Genomic DNA, 17,786 nt, shown 5'->3' with positions numbered 1-17,786 from the left:
TATTTAATAATTTTATTTAATGTATACAATAAATATTTAATTTCAGAGTAACCCAAATAAATTTGGAGAACTTTTTATATTTCCCCTCAGCGTACAATTTAATAGAGAATTGGTAAGTTTTATATTAAAACGTTGGCTTTTTTTCAACTAGAATAATTATTTTATTATATCCTTCAAATCGATAACAACACAGTTTTATGAGTTTATTTAGAATACTTCATTATTTCTCTAATTGTTTCAGGTACAAATTTTATGAGATACGTTTTCCAAAGAAAAGTTGAATTCCTTACACCATTTGATAAAATACCCCCAAATATGGTAAGTTACTAGCTAAAATGAAGAACTAAAAATTATATTTCATTACATGGTGTTAATTTTTATTAATTTTCATTATTGTTTCCATTTTTTTCCAGCAAGATATGTGAAAAAATTACCTACGATGAATAAAAAAGGATAAGTCAAAATGTCCAAACAGCGGGTTCAAATTAACTACTCTCTGTTCCACGTGGTCAAAATTTTTATTCACAAAAAACATTAAATTAAGAACTTTCATCATAAGTTTTTATAATAAAGTACTTTTGCTTAAAGAAAGTTTAATTTTAATGTATGAAAATTTTCATAATAGTAAAACGGTTTGTTGTTCCTTTAATTATTTAATTTCTCTGTACTGTGGAATGATTGATTTAAAAATAGTTTAGTCGTCGACATTTTAAAGAGACTGTTAACCAGTTTTTATTATCGGGTTTCCCACAAAATAAGCAAGTAAACCAAAATAATACTGACTTTTTAACTTGGTAGGGGTATATAAATCTTATGGTGTTGTAAAAATAAACTAAACTACAATGTTATAGATGAACTAAAATTTAAGAGAATTATAAACTAGACAAGTTGAAAAAAATCTTAAGGGCTAAATCATGGTCAATATTACTACAGTTTAGTTCATTTTGCAATGGAAAAGGGTTCACTGTTTTTTCCAGTGTATAATAAATATATCACAATGGACTGAATAGTCTAAGTGAGCATGAATCTTAATCGGGCTGCCACTTTAACCTTTTTCTATAATAAAGGAAGTCAGAATTATCATTTTATAAGAAATCTTACTAAATTTGAGGAAACTTGGTTTTAGTTCGGTTTTTGTTTATTTTTAACGAATGCTTTGTTATCAGTGAATAAAATTGTCTTTTTCAGTAGTAAATTCTTATACCCAGCGAAGAAAACAGTATTAGTAAAATGCCATGCCTTATTCTAGTTAATGAACTATTCTTAACTGCTTTCAGTTTAGGATTTTTTTACTGAAACAAGTAAATTTTATTATTTCACACAAAAATTTAACTGAATGGAAATAAAATGGCTAAACTAAATTGATGAACATTTTTTCCTTTAGTTTCGAAGACACTTTTTTCTGGGTGTGGTTTTTAGTTTTTTTTTTTTTGTGTATAACACAATTATTTCATATTAGAAAAAAGTTTCTTATAAGCATATATATTTATATAAGAAATTTATTTCTTATAAGATATATTTCACAAAAATCACTTTTAGAAAGAACTAATAAAATTTCGGTTTATAGTTTTAAAATGATTTTATTAAAAAAGTTAAAAAAGAAAATTTAATCTGAACAACAGAATAAAATAAACAAAACTTAATAAAAAAAATTCCGTCAATATGTACTTTTCAAAGGTGCTCAGTTTTAAAGTCTTTTCTGATACCACTAATATTGAATAACTTCAATATTATAAAATAAACAAAAAATAAACACACAAAACCAACTTCTTATAAGAAAATTTTTATAATGGTATTTTGGTCTTGTGTGACTTCCAGATTGTTCTTATATCAGTGTTTTTCTTCTACGCGTTTTTCTTATGTGAAACATTCGCACCATAACACAGCAAAAAGACAAGGCGTTTTTGCTACATTTTCTTACACTAAAAAAACAGTGAACCCACCAGAAAGAAAAATTTAGGTTATTTTAGAAAATTTAGATTAGTTTTAGAAAATTTTAACTAAACAGTATTGCAAACGCTGACATCATGCCGATATCACAAAAATAAGTAAATATTTTTCGAAAAAGTCAAGAAAATTTATTAGAGATAATTAATTTTTTTCACTTGTTATAGAAAAATAAATTTGTAGCTTGAAGGAAAGAATTGGAATTCAGTAAACATTTATGCTTCAATTGTGTATAATTTTTCCCGTTTTTAGTTTATTTAACTAACGTACTTAAAAAATTATTAGAGTAAAGGAAACTTTCTCCAAACATAATAATTCCATTAACTAAAATACAGTGCGCTCGCGGTAACGTGAACACCGCATAACGTGAACAAGATTTTTCTTACAGTAACTACTCTGTAAAGCTGAAAAACATGAAATTTGAAGTTAAAGGCAGATTCACAATGTCAAATACAATTTCAAATACACCTACAGAATTTTTTAGTGATCTAGTTTGACTTTTTTCGGGAATTTTAATTATTAATTTAAATTGCTTTATAATTCAATACCCACTGATATTTTTCCGATCTCTTTATGTTTTAATTTTTTCATGAAACTAAATTAAGTTTTCAATATTGCCAATAACAAAAATAAAAGACTATCACGCTAGAACGTTTAAAACTCCCGAAAACGGCTATGTTTTATTCTGAAATTCACTGAAGTTCGCTAACGTGAACATTTTCGCTAACGTAAACTTCCTTGCTTTTAATTAGTTCACGTTACCGCGAGTGCACTGTAATGTTAAATTGGCTTTAGTGAAATAGAGAGTTCACTTTTTTGAGTGTATATGCGTTTTTCTTATATGAGATGTGCTACTTACCTACTGTAATCCATTAGCTTCCTTATCATAATAACCATGTCAGCATGTTCCTTCAAATATATAGATGCGCCTAAATTTCCAATATATCAGCAGTCTGTACACCCAGAAAAAAGTGCCTTCGAAATTAAAAGAAAAAATATTCATCAATTTAGTTTAGCCATTTTATTTCCATTAAGTTAAATTTTCGTTTAAAATAATAGAATTGGCTCGTTTCAGTAAAAAATCCTAAACAGAGAGCAGTTAGAAATAGTTAATTAACTGTAGTTATTCTATAGAATAAGGTATGGAATTTTACTAATCCTGATTTCCTCTCGGGGTGTAAAAATTTACAACTGAGCGAGAAAGTTTTATTCACTGATAACAACGCATTCTTAAAACTGAACTAAACTTGGGTCTCCTCAAATTTAGTAAAAATTCTTATAAACTAATAAATCTAACTTTCTTTATTATAGAATGATTATTATATTTATATAGGAATAAGACAGCATAGAAAAATATTTTAGTTTACTAGCACTAAGAAGCAACGTTGCCGTTGCTGGCTCTAAAGAGCCAAATTGGCTTTTTGTTGAGCAGCTGAGCCTTTTCTGGCTCTTTTTTATTTTGGCTCAAAATTTGGCTCTTTTTAATATTTCTGGCTCTTTTAGGCTCATTTTTAGTTTTTTTTTTAAGTGACTAAATTTAAGGCTAAATCAAACAAGTGATAATGGAAATGTAAGGCAGGTTGTGAGGTTGGATCGAATTTTTGGTGTAGCAACCCAGCAAAAAAAGCGTCGCCAAAAAAGTAATTAAAATGTTCTTTTTGGATCCGGAAGTGGTGCAAAATTGACGCAGAAGCGATGAATTTAATACGGGATTGTCATAGGACGGAAGTCCTCCATTTCAACAGCCGTTGCACTGAATTTGCATCACTTCTTTAGGTGTGATCCGAATTCAATGTTTCGGATATAAATTAAAAAATTCTGTGATATTTTGTCAAATAAATAATTTTTATAATTTTTTATTATTTTTAATGGATTCTAATGCTTGTCTGAAACGTTTGACCTCAAATATTTTCAAAAATTGACAATTTTTTCAGATTGGATTTAGCATTTTTTTCAACAAAATTTAAATGATTTGTACCATTTTATGAATTTTTACTCTGTTTTTAACCTATTTGAAACAAAAAAAGTTCGGTAGTTTAGAAAAAAGTTATTAAGAATATTTAGGAAAATATGTTGAAATTGAAAGTGTATTGAGTTTTTTATTATTCGATGTAAAAAATTAATATTCAATTCCAGATGAATTTGGAAAATTTTTGTTATATCTCAGCGTATAGTTATACCCTTCACCACTACTGTGGTACAGGGTATAATAAGTTTGTGCATTTGTATGTAACGCCAAGAAGGAAAAGTCGGAGACCCATCGTTTAGTATACCGATCGTCTTAGAATTAAATTCTGAGTCGATTTAGCGATGTCCGTCTGGCTGTCTGTCTGTTCATGTATTTTTGTGCGCAAAGTACATGTCGCAGTTTAAGTCCGATCGTCCTCAAATTTGGCATAGGTCAAAGACAATCGCTATTGATTTTGGAAAAAATCGGTTCAGATTTAGATATAGCTGCCATATATATTTATCCCCGATCTGGTCATAATTGGCGTATTTATCAACCGATGTTCTTCAAATTCAGTACATCCGAATATTTTATGAGTCTCGAAAAACTTGCAAAATATCAGCTAAATCGGTTCAGATTTAGATATAGCTCCCATATATATCTTTCGTCCGATTTAGACTCATATGACCACAGAGGCCAAAGGTTACTACCGATTTTCGTGAAATTTTGCATAAAAAGTAGAATTGTCATTCTACCAATGCATGGTAAATTTGATTCAAATCGGTTCAGATTTAGATATAGCTCCCATATATATCTCTCGTCCGATTTAGACTCATATGACCACAGAGGCCAGAGTTTACTACCGATTTACGTGAAATTTTGCATAAAGAGTAGAATTGGCATTCTACCAATGCTTGGTAAATTTGATTGAAATCGGATCAGATTTTGATATAGCTCCCATATATATCTTTCGTCCGATTTGCACTTATATGGCCTCAAAAGCCAGAGTTTTGCCGTGATTTAGTTCAAATTTTGCACAAGGAGTACGTTTAATAGTATTGATAAGTGTGCCAAATTTGGTTGAAATCGGTTCAAATTTAGATATAGCTCCCATATATATCTTTCGTCCGATTTGAACTTATATGGTCTCAAAAGCCAGAGTTTTGCCGTGATTTGGTTCAAATTTTGCACAAGGAGTACGTTTAACAGTATCGGTAAGTGTGCCAAATTTGGTTGAAATCGGTTCAGATTTAGATATAGCTCCCATATATATCTTTCGCCCGATTTATACTCAAATGACTACGGGGGCCAAAGTTAAACTCCCATTTACGTGAAATTTTGCAGAGATAACAGAATTATTATTATAACTATGCATGTCAAATTTAGTCGAAATCGGTTCAGATTATATATAGCTCCCGTTATATGTACACCAGAGTTGGGAAAATATGGTAGACTATTTCATATTTTAGACCCATTTTCAATGGGATTTTCCTCCAATTGACTGCATAGTTTCCACGGAGAATATATTTAATATGATATTTGAGTGTGTCAAGTTTGATCTAATTTGGTTCAGAATTAGATAAAGCCTCCATATATTCGTTTTTCCGGTTTATACAAATATGGCCAAAATTCCCACACTTCAATTCAATTCAATTTCAATTTGTTTATTGTATTCATAGTAATATAAAAATTGCTTACATCTAGGATTCTTAGTTTAAAGAGTTTAAGGGTATTTCCTTTTTCTGCTAAAATATTACGAAATGCGATGAAAGATTACTTAATTATTAATATTTACAATAGAAGGTAAAAATTTTCCAAAAAACCTATATGAATTCCCACACTTTACACAAAATTCTGTGATTATTTCCCCATATCCTACACACTGTAATGCCAGACTTTCCACAGAACCGTTGAGTTTTAAATGAGGCTCCAAGTCGCCCGACTTGAACAAATAATATATCACAACCCACACTTGACCACATATCTTGTTAAGATCTAACCAATATCCTTGTCACTGCTGAGTAGCAAAAATTGTAAATGTTACTCAAATTGTCCTATATCTCGAATACGTAAGTATCGCCTGATAAATCGCAAATGCTCTTTTGTACAATTGCCTCAAAATTTCTCTCGCTTCATATTTCCCATATTTTTATACCCTAAACCACATAGTGGTCAGGGTATAATAAGTTTGATCGGCCAAAAAATGTGCCTACCAGAAATATTGATTTTAGACCCCATAAAATATATACCGATCGACTCAGAATCACCTCCTGAGTCGATCTAGCGCTTGGTGTCCATCCGTCCGTCCGTCTGTCCATGTATTTGTTGTTCACAGGATTCCGGTCGCAATTATTAACCGATTTTGATGAAATTTGGTACAGGGAGTTTGTTGGGCACAAGGACGAACGCTATTGAATTCGGAAGAAATCGGATCAAATTTAGATATAGCTCCCATATATATGTATCGCCCGATTTCGACAAATGGGGTCACGTTGCGCGTTTTTTTCAAACGGATCGTCACCAAATTTGGCAAAAGGTAATCTTTTCCATCGCCCTTCAAGTCTGCAAAATTTCATCCAAATCGGTTCAGATTTAGATATAGCTCTCATATATATGTATCGCCCGATTTTCCCAAATTTGGCCACAAAACCTTTATTTATCAACCGATCTTACTCAAAGTTGGCTAAATATAATCTTCTATAGCACTAACTATATGTGCAAAAAATCATCGAAATCGGATCAGATTTAGCTATAGCTCCCATATATATGTATAAATTTGGCTATAAAACCCTTATTTATCAACCGATCTTACCCAAATTTGACTAAATGTAGTCTTCTATAGCACTAACTATATGTGCAAAAAATCATTAAAATCGGTTCAGATTTAGATATAGATCCCATATATATGTATAGCCCGATTTTCCCAAATTTGGCATTGAACCCTTATTTATTAACCGATCTTACTAAAATTTGGCTAGATCCAGTCCTCTATAGTACTAACTATATGTGCAAAATTTCATCGAAATCGGTTCACATGTAAATATAGCTCCCATATATGTATCACCCGATTTTGACAAATTCGCCCCTAATAACCTTATGTTTGACCATACAGGCCTTAATCTTAAGTGATCTTACTCAAATCTTGCACAAGGTAACCTTTTGTGGTATTAATCAAACCAGCAAACTATTATGCAAATTGGTTCAGATTTAGATATAGCTTCCATAAATATGTATCGCTCGATTTTCCCAAATTTGGCCATAGTAGTCTTATTTATTAACCAATGTTACTCAAATTTCAAATTTTGATGTACTAGCCGATCGTACTTATACGTACTTGTAGCTCTTACATAAGAATATTGCTCGATTTTTACAAATTTGTATTTATTACCCACACTAATTTAACGATTTTCTCTTTTTTTAATAATGGGCTCAATATTAGTGGCAAACTAACTCCGTAGGCGCAATATCAACACAGCCAGTGTTGCTAGAAGTAGAGGAAATTCCCTATTGTAGGGACGTAGGGCCACAATGTAGAACATTTTCACTCAACACAATTTGTAATAATTTTTACATTTTGGTGGCTCTAGAGGGGGAAATTAGAAGCCGACAAGGCTTGATCTTTAACAGTGTGTGGTAAACTTTATTCCTTTAAAAATTTTGTCAACATTTTATTTCTATAGAACATTTTGTCAAAATTGTATTTCTATAGAAATTTTTTTCAAAATATTATTTCTAAAAATTTTTCTCAAAATTTTATTTCTGTGGAATTTTGTCTCAAAATTTTATTTCTATAGAAAAATTTCTCACAAAAATTTGTTTATAGAAACTTTTTCCAAAATTTTATTTTTATAAAGATGTAAAAAACAAGATTACTAATTTGGGTAGAATTCTACCAACTGTGGCAACCGTGGTCGTAATACAAATTTATATTCTAAGTTATATACGTTGCATATTCATGTTTTAAGATAATAAATTACTTAGAACTATTTTTGTTTTGTAAAATTGTTTAAATTTAACGAAAAATACAGTAGGGAAAATTGTTTGGGAATGTATAGGAAAGTAGGGAACTTTTTTTGTCCTTGTAGGGTAAACCGAACATTTTCCCTGGCAACATTGACTATGAGCTACAGTCAGATTGACACAAAGCACCCATAGCCATGTACCCCTTAATTTTCTTAAATATGAAACTGCGGTTTATCTCCCAGACCTATATGTTACCCCACAAATGCTTATGATTATTAATTCTGTAATGGTGGTTTAGGGTATGATATAGTCGGCCCCGCCCGACTTTCTACTTTACTTACTTGTTTTTATTAACATTGTGTTTCATTCCAGGGCGTTAGCCGATTTCAAGTTTAATTCTAGAGATTTTGTAGAAGTACAAAAAATTGTCTCCATTATAAGTATTTGTATCTGGAAATGCAAACCATTATATAGCTCCCAGCAAATCTGAAGTAGTTGAGATGGTAACACAAATGTTGGTCTACATAGTGGTGAAGGGTATAATATAGTCGGCCCGCCCGACTTTAGACTTTACTTACTTGTTTTAATATGATTTTCTTTTAAAAAGAATATTTTTTATGTATATTATTATTTGTTAATTAACTTTTTTGGAAACCAGTTTAATGTTCTTCTTTGTTGTAAAAAACATATTTAATTTCGGAGCAACTCCAGATGGATTCGAACAAATTTAAAAAATAAAGAATTGGTAAGTTTTCTTTTAAAAATTGGCTTTATTTCAACTAGAATATTTACGTTTTTGTGACCTAGGGCCACAATGTAGGACATTTTCACTCAACACAATTTGTAATAATTTTTACATTTTGGTGGCTCTAGAGGGGGAAATTAGAAGCCGACAAGGCTTGATCTTTAACAGTGTGTGGTAAACTTTATTCCTTTAGAAAATTTTGTCAACATTTTATTTCTATAGAACATTTTGTCAAAATTGTATTTCTATAGAAATTTTTTTCAAAATATTATTTCTAAAAAATTTTTCTCAAAATTTTATTTCTGTGGAATTTTGTCTCAAAATTTTATTTCTATAGAAAAATTTCTCACAAAAATTTGTTTATAGAAACTTTTTCCAAAATTTTATTTTTATAAAGATGTAAAAAACAAGATTACTAATTTGGGTAGAATTCTACCAACTGTGGCAACCGTGGTCGTAATACAAATTTATATTCTAAGTTATATACGTTGCATATTCATGTTTTAAGATAATAAATTACTTAGAACTATTTTTGTTTTGTAAAATTGTTTAAATTTAACGAAAAATACAGTAGAGAAAATTGTTTGGGAATGTATAGGAAAGTAGGGAACTTTTTTTGTCCTTGTAGGGTAAACCGAACATTTTCCCTGGCAACATTGACTATGAGCTACAGTCAGATTGACACAAAGCACCCATAGCCATGTACCCCTTAAGTTTCTTAAATATGAAACTGCGGTTTATCTCCCAGACCTATATGTTACCCCACAAATGCTTATGATTACTAATTCTGTAATGGTGGTTTAGGGTATGATATAGTCGGCCCCGCCCGACTTTCTACTTTACTTACTTGTTTTTATTAACATTGTGTTTCATTCCAGGGCGTTAGCCGATTTCAAGTTTAATTCTAGAGATTTTGTAGAAGTACAAAAAATTGTCTCCATTATAAGTATTTGTATCTGGAAATGCAAACCATTATATAGCTCCCAGCAAATCTGAAGTAGTTGAGATGGTAACACAAATGTTGGTCTACATAGTGGTGAAGGGTATAATATAGTCGGCCCGCCCGACTTTAGACTTTACTTACTTGTTTTAATATGATTTTCTTTTAAAAAGAATATTTTTTATGTATATTATTATTTGTTAATTAACTTTTTTGGAAACCAGTTTAATGTTCTTCTTTGTTGTAAAAAACATATTTAATTTCGGAGCAACTCCAGATGGATTCGAACAAATTTAAAAAATAAAGAATTGGTAAGTTTTCTTTTAAAAATTGGCTTTATTTCAACTAGAATATTTACGTTTTTGTGACCTTTTTATCATCAAAATTACAGGTTTTTAATATCTTATTTTAGTATTTCTTTAATCAAATTTTTTGGAAACCAATGTAATATTTTTAATGTAAAAACAAATATTTAAATTCAGAATAACCCCTTAAAAATTTGGACAAATTTTTAGTCCTCCTTTGCCTGTAATTTAATAGTGAATTGGTAAGCATTCTTTAACTTTCTTTTAACCCTGGACAGTCATCCTTATTTTTTGTACATTAACGTCATCCTTCGTCATTTTGACTACGGCTGATTTCAAGACGCTATAATTTTCATCGTGAGCGAAAAAGTGAAACAAGCTTGAATTTATTTTCTTATTCAATTTGGTTTTAAGTAGTATAAAACAAAAATTCATAAAACGGTCGAATTAGTATAACTTAAACTTACCATTTCCCAGTAGACTAAAATGCATTTTAAATCGAAAATGAAATTACGTGTCGTCATTTTGACGAATGATGACTGTCTAGGGTTGTCAAGAATATTTGGTATGGATATTATTATTTTTTTCATTAGATTTTTTGAAAACCTATTTAATAATTTTATTTAATGTATAAAATAAATATTTAATTTCAGAGTAACCCAAATAAATTTGGAGAACTTTTTATATTTCCCCTCAGCGTACAATTTAATAGAGAATTGGTAAGTTTTATATTAAAACTTTGGCTTTCTTTCAACTAGATTATTTATTTTATTATATCCTTCAAATCGATAACAACACAGTTTTATGAGTTTATTTAGAATACTTCATTATTTCTCTAATTGTTTCAGGTACAAATTTTATGAGATACGTTTTCCAAAGAAAAGTTGAATTCCTTACACCATTTGATAAAATACCCCCAAATATGGTAAGTTACAAGCTAAAATGAAGAACTAAAAATTATATTTCATTACATGGTGTTAATTTTTATTAATTTTCATTATTGTTTCCATTTTTTGTCCAGCAAGATATGTGAAAAAATTAGCTACGATGAATAAAAAAGGATAAGTCAAAATGTCCAAACAGCGGGTTCAAATTAACTACTCTCTGTTCCACGTGGTCAAAATTTTTATTCACAAAAAACATTAAATTAAGAACTTTCATCATAAGTTTTTTATAATAAAGTACTTTTGCTTAAAGAAAGTTTAATTTTAATGTATGAAAATTTTCATAATAGTAAAACGGTTTGTTGTTCCTTTAATTATTTAATTTCTCTGTACTGTGGAATGATTGATTTAAAAATAGTTTAGTCGTCGACATTTTAAAGAGACTGTTAACCAGTTTTTATTATCGGGTTTCCCACAAAATAAGCAAGTAAACCAAAATAATACTGACTTTTTAACTTGGTAGGGGTATATAAATCTTATGGTGTTGTAAAAATAAACTAAACTACAATGTTATAGATGAACTAAAATTTAAGAGAATTATAAACTAGACAAGTTGAAAAAAATCTTAAGGGCTAAATCATGGTCAATATTACTACAGTTTAGTTCATTTTGCAATGGAAAAGGGTTCACTGTTTTTTCCAGTGTATAATAAATATATCACAATGGACTGAATAGTCTAAGTGAGCATGAATCTTAATCGGGCTGCCACTTTAACCTTTTTCTATAATAAAGGAAGTCAGAATTATCATTTTATAAGAAATCTTACTAAATTTGAGGAAACTTGGTTTTAGTTCGGTTTTTGTTTATTTTTAACGAATGCTTTGTTATCAGTGAATAAAATTGTCTTTTTCAGTAGTAAATTCTTATACCCAGCGAAGAAAACAGTATTAGTAAAATGCCATGCCTTATTCTAGTTAATGAACTATTCTTAACTGCTTTCAGTTTAGGATTTTTTTACTGAAACAAGTAAATTTTATTATTTCACACAAAAATTTAACTGAATGGAAATAAAATGGCTAAACTAAATTGATGAACATTTTTTCCTTTAGTTTCGAAGACACTTTTTTCTGGGTGTGGTTTTTAGTTTTTTTTTTTTTTTTGTGTATAACACAATTATTTCATATTAGAAAAAAGTTTCTTATAAGCATATATATTTATATAAGAAATTTATTTCTTATAAGATATATTTCACAAAAATCACTTTTAGAAAGAACTAATAAAATTTCGGTTTATAGTTTTAAAATGATTTTATTAAAAAAGTTAAAAAAGAAAATTTAATCTGAACAACAGAATAAAATAAACAAAACTTAATAAAAAAAATTCCGTCAATATGTACTTTTCAAAGGTGCTCAGTTTTAAAGTCTTTTCTGATACCACTAATATTGAATAACTTCAATATTATAAAATAAACAAAAAATAAACACACAAAACCAACTTCTTATAAGAAAATTTTTATAATGGTATTTTGGTCTTGTGTGACTTCCAGATTGTTCTTATATCAGTGTTTTTCTTCTACGCGTTTTTCTTATATGAAACATTCGCATCATAACACAGCAAAAAGACAAGGCGTTTTTGCTACATTTTCTTACACTAAAAAAACAGTGAACCCACCAGAAAGAAAAATTTTGGTTATTTTAGAAAATTTAGATTAGTTTTAGAAAATTTTAACTAAACAGTATTGCAAACGCTGACATCATGCCGATATCACAAAAATAAGTAAATATTTTTCGAAAAAGTCAAGAAAATTTATTAGAGATAATTAATTTTTTTCACTTGTTATAGAAAAATAAATTTGTAGCTTGAAGGAAAGAATTGGAATTCAGTAAACATTTATGCTTCAATTGTGTATAATTTTTTCCCGTTTTTAGTTTATTTAACTAACGTACGTAAAAAATTATTAGAGTAAAGGAAACTTTCTCCAAACATAATAATTCCATTAACTAAAATACAGTGCGCTCGCGGTAACGTGAACATCGCATAACGTGAACACGATTTTTCTTTCACTAACTACTCTGTAAAGCTGAAAAACATGAAATTTGAAGTTAAAGGCAGATTCACAATGTCAAATACAATTTCAAATACACCTACAGAATTTTTTAGTGATCTAGTTTGACTTTTTTCGGGAATTTTAATTATTAATTTAAATTGCTTTATAATTCCATACCCACTGATATTTTTCCGATCTCTTTATGTTTTAATTTTTTCATGAAACTAAATTAAGTTTTCAATATTGCCAATAACAAAAATAAAAGACTATTACGCTAGAACGTTTGAAACTCCCGAAAACGGCTATGTTTTATTCTGAAATTCACTGAAGTTCGCTAACGTGAACATTTTCGCTAACGTAAACTTCCTTGCTTTTAATTAGTTCATGTTACCGCGAGTGCACTGTAATGTTAAATTGGCTTTAGTGAAATAGAGAGTTCACTTTTTTGAGTGTATATGCGTTTTTCTTATATGAGATGTGCTACTTACCTACTGTAATCCATTAGCTTCCTTATCATAATAACCATGTCAGCATGTTTCTTCTAATATGTAGATGCGCCTAAATTTCCAATATATCAGCAGTCTGTACATCCAGAAAAAAGTGCCTTCGAAATTAAAAGAAAAAATATTCATCAATTTAGTTTAGCCATTTTATTTCCATTAAGTTAAATTTTCGTTTAAAATAATAGAATTGGCTCGTTTCAGTAAAAAATCCTAAACAGAGAGCAGTTAGAAATAGTTAATTAACTGTAGTTATTCTATAGAATAAGGTATGGAATTTTACTAATCCTGATTTCCTCTCGGGGTGTAAAAATTTACAACTGAGCGAGAAAGTTTTATTCACTGATAACAACGCATTCTTAAAACTGAACTAAACTTGGGTCTCCTCAAATTTAGTAAAAATTCTTATAAACTAATAAATCTAACTTTCTTTATTATAGAATGATTATTATATATAGGAATAAGACAGCATAGAAAAATATTTTAGTTTACTAGCACTAGGAAGCAACGTTGCCGTTGCTGGCTCTAAAGAGCCAAATTGGCTCTTTGTTGAGCAGCTGAGCCTTTTCTAGCTCTTTTTTATTTTGGCTCAAAATTTGGCTCTTTTTAATATTTCTGGCTCTTTTAGGCTCATTTTTAGTTTTTTTAAGTGACTAAATTTAAAGCTAAATCAAACAAGTGATAATGGAAATGTAAGGCAGGTTGTGAGGTTGGATCGAATTTTTGGTGTAGCAACCCAGCAAAAAAAGCGTCGCCAAAAAAGTAATTAAAATGTTCTTTTTGGATCCGGAAGTGGTGCAAAATTGACGCAGAAGCGATGAATTTAATACGGGCTTGTCATAGGACGGAAGTCCTCCATTTCAACAGCCGTTGCACTGAATTTGCATCACTTCTTTAGGTGTGATCCGAATTCAATGTTTTGGATATAAATTAAAAAATTCTGTGATATTTTGTCAAATAAATAATTTTTATAATTTTTTATTATTTTTAATGGATTCTAATGCTTGTCTGAAACGTTTGACCTCAAATATTTTCAAAAATTGACAATTTTTTCAGATTGGATTTAGCATTTTTTTCAACAAAATTTAAATGATTTGTACCATTTTATGAATTTTTACTCTGTTTTTAACCTATTTGAAACAAAAAAAGTTAAAGTTACCCATTAAAAGTATGAAAAGCCCAAGTTATAAAAAATTGAATTAAAATAACTTCCTGGATAGTCATTGGGAGTGCATCTTCTGAAAGTGCTTTTAAAGTTGTGCCTTTGGAAGAACTTCCAAATTTTTTTGCTGGGAACCATTGTACAATTAGTTGTCACTGACAACAATTGCAGTGAGCTCCATTTGAAATCTCTAATAAAACACCGTACTTTTTGGCTTGGATTCCAAATGAATACTAATTACTTTATTGAATAGGAACCTACATCTAGAATATTGAAAATCTTATATCTAGTCTAGAGGCAACACATGGTTGTCACATGCTAACCTGTCATGGTCTGTCGCATTACATTTGATGTAACACTAAGTACCGGATTTTTTGTTACTTGCTAAATTTAAAACTTTTTTTGTTCAAGTAGTCTTTCGTTTTGAAATTAAAATAATTAAAACTTCATTCAGAGAAAATTTTATTCGATTTCTAAAGCTATCTTTGTTACGTCAAATTCGATTTAAAATTTTAACAAACAAAGAAAAAGAAAAATTGTGAAAAAAAAAAATAAAACAAACAGAAAAGGATATCTAACGAAAATTGGCATCGCATTTACCGCGATACATCTTTAATTGATTTCATCTCATACTATCCACTAATTCGTAAATTTTGTCTCCCTTCTTTTTATGGTAAGTTTATTTCGTATTTATCCATTGAGACATACATTGTATAGATTGAACATTGTTTTTTCCGAATAGGTCGTGGGTCCTTCTGGATCCACGTGCTTCTAACAGCTTGCTTTTTAGCTTGCCTTGTTCCCTTTATTGGATATAAACAACTAAGGATATCTCGACAGATTTACAATTACAACCATATCATTCTTAAAAACCAGACCAAACTATTTAAGAGAAGACTGCTGCAGAAGTTTCATCATAGAACACTATTTTGCCTGCAAAGCCCAATCAAAACAAGAATTTTTTTAGAAGTTCCATGGGATATACGTCTCCCACACTTAAATCACCAAATACATTTAACATATATCTACATACAACGAACCATAATTTGTATCGCAATTTGAGCGCATCAAATTGAAGATTTAAATTTTTTTTTCCTCGAATTAGACTTCACAAATCTCATCATCAGGCCTGAAGACAAAGGATTTGAATTGGTAAGTCAAACTTTATATTTATCTTCAAATTGTGCGCTTAAAAAAAAATTTACTCGGAATTTCATAATCACTCATAATTTTTACATCGTTACATCTCTTAGTACTTAATTATCATTGAATTTTCTATTATATCATAAACATTACACTATTACATTAAATTCTAAGAATCCATTCCCAATACTTTTCACTTTACTACATGATTTAATTCTTTTGTTCAATTAACTTTCACTTATTGTTAATAAATATGAATTCTAAACTTTAAATTACTTATTATCTCACGAAAAATGAAGGCGCGTTAACGAAAAGTTACTCTAAACACCCTACAATGGCAGGGTGAGTTAATATATTAGTGGTGGTATGACATCTTTAATCACTATCCAAGTACTGGATCCCTATTATTGTTTTCATTCACCTCCATTATTCTTTCTATTCCTCTATTTCGTACTTCAATAAGCTACCTTAAATTTTTATTTATGTCAACGCACCCGTATTCATTACGGCTGGGGCTAGAAGGTAGCCACTTTTCACAAGTAATGGATCAGATAGCGAGGAGGGTCGTTACAAACCCCACAATCTTATCGCTATCCTAAACAAACATATGCCACTGCGTTTTATTAGGGTCTTCTTAGGAAAGAAGATCATAAAACGCAACGACACACAAGACACTGATAATAGACCACCCTAAGACAACTAGATGCACTTACCATACGTTATCTCAAGTGGATAATGGCTAAAGTGCCCTTTATAATAATTTTAGGGACATAATTTATTATCAGGAATATTAACGATAGTGATATTCCATGTTCAAAGCATATTTGTTTTGAACATTCTGCCGGGGGCTTAGTGGACCATATTGTTATTATAATTGTAATAATTAAAACTACTATTGTAAAATATATATTTTATATATTGTTACGTTTTTATATTGAGGCGTATTTAATTACCCGATAATTAAAACACAGTTCTTTTCAAATAACGACAATCTAAAATTTATTTGTTTAACTGATTGAATTCACTCATTTGCTCTACGATGTGTACTGTATAAACTTTAGCTTACGACTGACTTGACAGCTCTCTCCGCCAGGGGCTTATATACCGTGATTTGACGATTTCGAAAATTCTGGATAGTCTGGCCTACAACCATCTAGAACTATCTAGATACACCCATAGAAAAATTATTACCATACGGGATCAAATCGATACCGTAAGTTATTGATAATTAGCCAACCCCGTATGGTACAATATGAATACCGAACGGTGCAGGCGGTACGCAAAGCATGAAAGTACCATGCGATATTATGAAAATACTAATATGGTATTAAAAATAATACTTAAGCGGTATTAATATTTATACCATAAAGGTATTGATGTATAAACAGTGCGGTATTACCAATTAATACCAAAACGGTAATGAGTTTAATACACATCCGGAATTTATTAATTCATTGTAGTTTAATAAAACAGACAAAGGCTTTTCTCTTTAATGTATTTAATACATAAAATTCAAATATATATATACCCCATCAGTTTTTCATGCAAAGTTATTCTCTAAATACTATGTCCCATCGCAGGCACTGAGGCATGCAGTAAAGTTGTTTGCAGTGAAATTTGGAAAGCTTATGTATGTCTCGCATGCATCTAATGAGAGAAGGATTCTGAATTAGCAAACATTAATAATGCTAAAACATATTATACTTACCGATGCTTCGCTATGTTCACAAATTTACGTTCATATTGATTTCCCAGAAATGTTGTAATTTACTAGCCTAGTTGCTTTATGTGCAGAAAATAAACTACAAAGGCGATCAATTAGTTTTTATCAACGGCGACATATCATATGTTACGGGGATGTGATAGTTAATACCATAATAATACCGGATGTAAATCATTTGATATAAAGTGGTGTTAAAATTAATAGGTAACGTGAACCAGTCTATCAATACCGAACGTAATGACCACGTACCGCCATTTTTCTACCAGTGTACAATTTATCTAACAGCACATATTCAACTGGTTACCTTCATTGCCTACAGCCATCTGGAATGTTCTATCTGGCGTTATTGTACAGGTGATAGGCACACATACTTTTAGGCTTATGCTAATAATCTAGTGCATTCTACTATCTGGTAGATGTCGTGCAGGCATAACATAAGTGATTATGGTCATATTACTACAATTATAACAATAAATAAA

At 29.9% G+C, this 17,786-nt stretch overlaps 1 long non-coding RNA gene across 1 annotated transcript; it reads right to left on the bottom strand.

Moving 5' to 3' along the window:
• Window positions 1–350: 350 nt before the first annotated feature.
• LOC142223444 (uncharacterized) lies at window positions 351–13,379 on the bottom strand. The gene is made up of 3 exons (XR_012718734.1): window positions 13,268–13,379; window positions 2,807–2,922; window positions 351–434 (listed from the first exon to the last, which is right to left on the bottom strand). It is a non-coding gene; the product is annotated as an uncharacterized LOC142223444 (long non-coding RNA).
• Between the last annotated feature and the right edge of the window lie 4,407 nt (window positions 13,380–17,786).

The sequence above is a fragment of the Haematobia irritans genome, chromosome 2 (assembly GCF_050003625.1).
Source record: "Haematobia irritans isolate KBUSLIRL chromosome 2, ASM5000362v1, whole genome shotgun sequence".
Classification (NCBI taxonomy): domain Eukaryota; kingdom Metazoa; phylum Arthropoda; class Insecta; order Diptera; family Muscidae; genus Haematobia; species Haematobia irritans.
This window is presented reverse-complemented; position numbering and strand designations above follow the sequence as displayed.